This window comes from Mastomys coucha, unplaced genomic scaffold (genome assembly GCF_008632895.1).
Source record: "Mastomys coucha isolate ucsf_1 unplaced genomic scaffold, UCSF_Mcou_1 pScaffold9, whole genome shotgun sequence".
Taxonomy (NCBI): domain Eukaryota; kingdom Metazoa; phylum Chordata; class Mammalia; order Rodentia; family Muridae; genus Mastomys; species Mastomys coucha.
In genome coordinates, this window is record NW_022196915.1 from 91389696 (window position 1) to 91396815 (window position 7120).

Sequence of the window (7120 nt, forward strand, 5' to 3'; positions counted from 1 at the left end):
TTGTTGTAATTTATTTTCCTTGAGATAGTCAACATGTCATGTAGCAAATTTAAAATTAATCTTAGGGTCTTGGCCCAAAACACAAAATATTTTTTAAAAAGTTGTGAAATTTAGTACAAAAATGATTAGAACACCTCTTTACACCTTGAGAAACTTACTATATATATAGTTTCATATACCATATATCATTAAAAGATAAATATTTTGTAGTTCATTTCTTTTCAACCTTAAATTTATGAACACTAGTCAAATGCAGGAAAATGCATTTTATACAAATTTAACTTCTGTATTCAATTTTACTATAATTAATTACAATTACGCACACACACACACACACACACACATACACACACACACACACACACACACACACACACACACTGTGTAAAGACAGAATTTAAAGCACAGAGCAAGTGGTCTCTAGCAATGGGTCTTGCCTAGTCTGATGTATGTTCTATAGGATGAGGAAGATAGGCATTCTCTCTGTAACAAGCTAATTTGCTCCTGTGCTTGTATGCTCATGTTTGAGATTCATCAAGATAACAACCCTTGGGTGTTTCTCTACCCACCCTCAAAAGTGAAAAGGGAAAAGTAAAAGATGATTACTATGATCTCACCAGTGTTTACAAAACTACCGTTTTTCAATCATGAAAGTTTGGATGATGACGCCTGACCCTGTGCAGTTATACTGTCCTGGGTCATTGGAGGCTGCTGAGCCCTCACATCCTCCCTGGATGGCTCTATGCCTCCTTTCCAATCTTCTTCATCTGTGTCCTTCCTCCAGTAACTTGGTTTGCAATGACCAGGTTTGACTATATCATTCATTGGATTCATCACTTTAAAATACAGTAAAGTATTCCTGATCATTCTAAGGCATGGCTCATTTCATATGATCAATTCTTACTCTTATGAGATTCACCTTACTTTGTTATGAACTAGACTTTATTCACTTGTCTATCTGCATAGCCCTACTATCCTTATTATTTTTTTCTTTACCTTGCTAGGCAGCATTTCAAAAACTACTGTTACACTGTAAACTGGTTCTATACCAGTTTATCTTGGCCAGATACACAGATGTGCCCTGTCAGGGACAGACAGTTTTATATCACTCATGGATACATAAAGAGAAACATATTCCTTATCTCAGCTTTGTCTGTTTAACGCCATAGTTTATATTTTACTTTATACTTATATCTTAATTTAAGAAGATTACCTTTCTTTCCTCATTAATTTCTACTTTGTCCACAATCTCTGTTACATGATCTAGATGCTCACTTGGTACATTCTCCATAGCATCCTGTGATGGTACATTCTCTGTAGCATCCTGTGTTGGAACATTTATATTTCAACTCCCTAATAGATATTCTTCACTCTACTGTTTATAGATTTGAAACTTGACAGTATTGCAGAAGGAGGCCTGTTCTGACTCATATTGAGGAATTATGAAAATATTGTAGTGACAGAGATATAAAGCATATGAATTTGGTTGAGAGAAAATGAGGCTAGAACTCCAAGTAGGGAGCACATTATGATTATAATTTGTGCAGAGAAATTTTAGATTTATACTTTAAACAATGGGGGTGTTTGGCCAGCTGATATGGTCCCTCCCATGGCCTGGATTTTCTGCTCTGCTTGAGACAACTTGGTTATTTCATATTTCATTCATTTTATTAGTGAAACATGAATACAATAATGTCACTGGATTTACTAGATATGGATCACATCTGTAATTATGTAACCTTTTCATTTCCAGAACTGTACATATATATATATATATATATATATATATATATATTTTTTTTTTTTTTTCCCCTTCGGTATAGCCTATAAGGCAGGCGTGTTCCCAGCGTCAGCTCTTACCTTTATTTACTGTTGCCACTGTAATTACTGCCGTCCCTCTGGTTCGTTCCCACCATTATCATTGCTTCTTTCCCCGTGGAGAGACATTGTAGTTTGTGTTTGATCTTTCATTCTTTTATCTTTGAATTAAATACCTAGTTTTCTAAAATCCAGTTTGGTTTTCTTTTTAAGTATGCGTGTGGGGTTACACAGAATAATTTTAGCACTTCTTATTTGATTCTGCCCGGTGCATTAAAAACATGCTGCAAAGAATCAAACTTGTTCAAAGAGTAAGCCCTGAAATCACACAGGTATTTTAAGGCCAGAGCAGATTGTACTATTTATTAGGAATGAACACAAACACACACACACACACACACACACACACACACACACACACATGCACACACACTTAAGAAAAAGAGACCATGAATTTGAAAGAGAGCAAAGGAGAATACGCTGGAAGGCTTGGAGGGAGGGAGGGGCATGAGAAAATGCTATGATTATATTTTAATCTAAAAAAAAAAAAACTAAAAAAATTTAAAAAAATCTTAATTTAAAAATAGATATTTTTATAAATATTTCTTATAAGTTTGAATTGTATTTGTTCATGTTTAAAAGGATTCTTTGCTTTGAATTTCTAATCAACTCTTTTCTGGTAATATATTCAATTAAAATGGGACTGTAGTTAAATGTTACTTTTGTGTTGTAACACTTTATTTGAATTATTACTTTATTTTTTCTCCTCTCCTACTGAAGAACTTCCACATGAATGTCCATTCAAATCAAAACTACTTTTAATTTTATTCATGCTGTTTAACTATATTTTTTGACTACATTATGAGGAAATGTCTCTACACCTCATGTATTGTTAATTTAACCTTTTTCTAAATGTATTCTTCTGTGAAGACTGTATATATTTTTCCTTCATTTTGACAACAACTTTTTCACTTTATTTTATTTTTTCTTAGTGATGATCTAAGGATACCAAAGTTTATTAATATTTTGTGGATGTTTATTACAGAAATTTTTTTATTTTATGCACTGTTTATTTCATGAATGTGGTAATTCTCTCGATTAAATTTTTTCTGGAAACTTTCTTATGAGCATATCTATCTATATTTGTCAGTGTTGGTATATTGAGCATTTACTTTAAACTCCACTCAAAAATATATTTCTCTTAAGAAAATTTTGCTCATAGTTGTAGTTACGTTACTTTTGCATATGTGACGTTTTTATTCTGTTTTATCTTCTTAAAAATGAAGACATTTATAATACTTTTTGTGACAAATCCTTTATAGACCTGTACAGACAAATTATAAGTGAGGACTAAGAACAGAGCATGTTGGGGTCAAGGTTTAGGTTAGGCAAAATTTTTGTTAGGAGGGAAAAATTCAAAAGATGCATTTAAGACCAGTGAATGTAACTAGGTGCAATGCTACACTCTCTTTAAGACACTAGAGAGTAGTTGCTAGCATTCTCAACACTGGAAATAAATGAAGTAATGCATATGCTAAGTAGTTCATTACCAATCACACAATGGATATATATTTAAAAAAATATAAAATATTTTTATATAATGTTATATAAAAATGTTAAGAATGTATGTTTTTTTCTTTGCCAATGAAAAGTTAATTAACAAAGAATAAAAAGACTCTTGTTTGGGTCCATGTGCTATGAATAGTTAAGACAATTTATTTATTCTCTTCCTGTCCCTGACAGTCTCTATCTTTCTCTTCCCTCCCCCACAGTATTTTCTATAGAATGGAGATTTTAGTGTCATGTCTTGTTTTTGTTGATTTGTTTATAACCTACTTGTGGACTACTTTGACTATCCAACTCATACACTCAGTTTGATATTTGTTATTCAACCAAAACACTCATTTCTGTTTGCGGAACTTGGGGTTAATTTTTGCCTATGTGCAATTCTGACATTAGTCATCTACAAAGGGTAAACAGCATTTTGATACCTATATCTTTAAGTGGTAGTCATGATTCACTTAATACACACACACACGTGTGTGTGTGTGTGTGTGTGTGTGTGTGTGTGTGTGTGTGTGTGAGAGAGAGAGAGAGAGACAGAGACAGAGAGAGAGAGAGAGAAAGGGGGGGATGGAGGGAAAGGGAGGGAGACGGAGAAGGGGTATTTGCTGTTTAGTGCTTTATGAGTAAGGACAACTCTTAAGATAATTAATCCTAAATGTTTCTTACTGTTTAAAGACATATATAGCAACAACAGTCAGCTATTTAGTTATGTAGACTTTTACAGTTTTGTAATCAAAGCTAAATGGAAGTGTCTTATGTTCAAGTAATTATAAGATATTAAGGATGAAAACATTTTTGTTGGGGAACGTACGATGATACTAAATTCAGCAAACTCCTTCAATAATATCACAGGAGCTACCCCACAAAGTACCTTCAAAGAATGATATCGAAGCTCACATCCTGTACTTACTTGCCTAACCATGGAGAAGGAGTGATTAGAAGACAACATTTAGTTGTACCAGTCTGGCTTTCTTGGTGTTCCGTGTGTTGGATCGTCCCAAGTATTTGTTAGTAGCATGTTTTGTTTTCGATCTATCCTCAATTAAGATGGGTAATAAATTGAAGAATACAATCCCTTGAGCAGGAAAAGATATTATTCTCCTCTCTCACCATTATCTCTGTTATTACAGTATTCTCACCATTATCTGCGATTACAGTATATTTTGTGCTACAATTGAGGAAGACTTAGTTTTCCACTGAACCAGGATGGCCAGCTGCACCAAACGGAACAAGGCAAAGAGGACCACAGTGCACACAGGCTGGGCTGCTTAATGGAATATGTCTTTTAGTGAAAGAATCCTTGAGCAAGGTTCTCAACTCGTTAGCTTGTACTCTTAAAAGCTTGTATTCAGTGTTTCTGTTGGGAGCGAGTACATTTGTCTATTGTGAAGGTCAGAGTTAATGGAAGCACCAAAGGAAACATACTCCTACGCCTCAGGAGTTTTTTCTAGTTGAACATCTGTTCTTGTCTTTAGAATCAGTGTTAATATCACAGGAAGTAAGAACTATTTCCTAGGCTGGTGTGTTGCCCAACACCACATTCCGAGGTGCTGTATGAGAAAGAACAGCTGTAGGTACCGGCACCTGCTGCTAGGAGCTGATGTTTACGATTCAAGGTAGGAAACTGTGGATGTAAAAGACTTAGATTTCCAAAGGATTCCTTAAAAAAGTCGTAGAAGCAGAAAAACTTATAAAGAGTATAAAGTGAAATATTGCATTATAATGTTATAGAAATATATATATATATATATACACGTACACACACACACATAAACTTGAAAATGATCACCAAATCTTCTGTAAGACTTTGCCTTAAGTATTTGTAATATTTTACTTCTCTAAAACAGCCATCATGGAGCATTTATAGTGTATTTGTTTTAGGACCTCAGTGAACACAAAACTCTGAGATGACTCATTTCATATAAAATTACATATTTTTTTTTTTTACAGACAATGCTTTACTTCATGAACTTGTCACACCCTCATTTGTTCACTAGTGCCCATGATGAGAAAGGACCCAGCCCCACAATAATGTTATTAATAGGGATATGGATCAGTTTCACAAAGAACCCAGTGAATCCCAGGATAGCAAATCCTATTGCTGTGGCCATGGCGAGCTTCTGGAATTTTTTTCTCGAGTTTGGTGCACCTTTTGAACCAGATGAATTGAGTTCTTTGCGAATTGTCAACTTGGCTCAACAAACTGCATTACCTGATCCATGTCTATGGGATGGCGGTTTGAGAGGGTAGAGGCATGTTATTATACACATAGGACATATTATTTTTATATAGCCTTTTGTATCATAAATCTTTAGTTTGCCTAAAATAACCTAACACAATGTAAATACTCTTCATATAGTTGGTATGTCTCTTTCACACACACACGCACACACACACACACACACACACACACACACAGGTGCTGCTGTCATTGACCAAGTTTTTCTCTAAACTTTTTGTCCTAAAGCCATCTAGTGGCTTCTTGATATCCAATCATGGTGCAGAAAAGAAAAAAAGAAACTTCACTTCAAGTCTTAACCATATTCGTGCAACCTACACAACTCCCTGAGGCTACTATATTCTGAGAAGTCTGAGAAGTCTGGGGCTTATCAAATGAGTAAAACTGACTCTTCATCTTCAGATGACTTACAAATCATAGAGTCAGAGGGGAGAAAACCCTTTACTGTGGGACATCACGTGCTTATAGAGGACAGAAATTACTCAAAGTCTGCCATGATTGGTTGATATGATAGGATTCCTACAATAACTTTTAGACTTGGTAAAAGGGCTGCATTCTACTTCCAGATTGAATGGCATGCTTCCAAGACTTCTTATGTGTGTATCTTATGTATGTATTACTACATTTATGTTCTGACATTTTAAATCTTTACTTATGTGGTAGTTCCAATAAACTGATGGATGACTACATCGAAGAGGAGGTCTATATATTTAAACTATTGGTGTAATTTAAGACTCAGTACAGTGCCCTGCACATGGGAGGCACACACTAGCTGCGTGTGAGTGCATGACTTCATTTCTACCAACTCGGCTTGAATTGTGATGCTGTGCAGATAACTTGAGAGGCAGAACCACATAGCCTTTCCTTATTAGTTAAAAGATTTCTAGAAGCACTAGCTCTTTAGATGCTCATATCTTAAGAAAAATCTCTGTACCTGGTTTTATTATCCTTCAAGTGAATGTGTATCTGTTAGCTATGCCCATTTGCCATACTTTTGATTTTGAGAAAAACTTTAGCGATTTCTTCTACATACACATACATGCACACACACACACACACACACACACACACACACATGCACACTCACACAGATGAGTTTCCTACTTTAAATGTGACCCTTTTTGCACTGGTCCATCTGTATAAACACATATTTGCCAAATGAGGAATTGGCATTACTTGTTCTATTTATATCATACTAATCTTTATGATCTGTTATTTCTTTGATTTATGTTAGCACTGTTAGAATCATTCAGTATGGAGAAAGTGGTTAATTCATTTTAACCTTTAGCCAAAATTTTTGTTTTCATACTTGTAGTCTGTCACCTCTTCATAGACATCAATGTGTTCTAGGAAATCTTTCTGATAGGCATAGTGAGTTTGACATTTTGGTATATTACTTCAACTCATTGAAAATGTTTAGTAATAGACATCTATCAAATATTTCCCCTTAACTCAGTCCAAGTCATAAATTACATTATCAGTCTCTATCATTCTGTT

At 34.7% G+C, this 7120-nt stretch overlaps 1 pseudogene; it reads right to left on the reverse strand.

Moving 5' to 3' along the window:
• Positions 1 to 5366: 5366 nt before the first annotated feature.
• LOC116084215 lies at positions 5367 to 5605 on the reverse strand (annotated as a pseudogene).
• Between the last annotated feature and the right edge of the window lie 1515 nt (positions 5606 to 7120).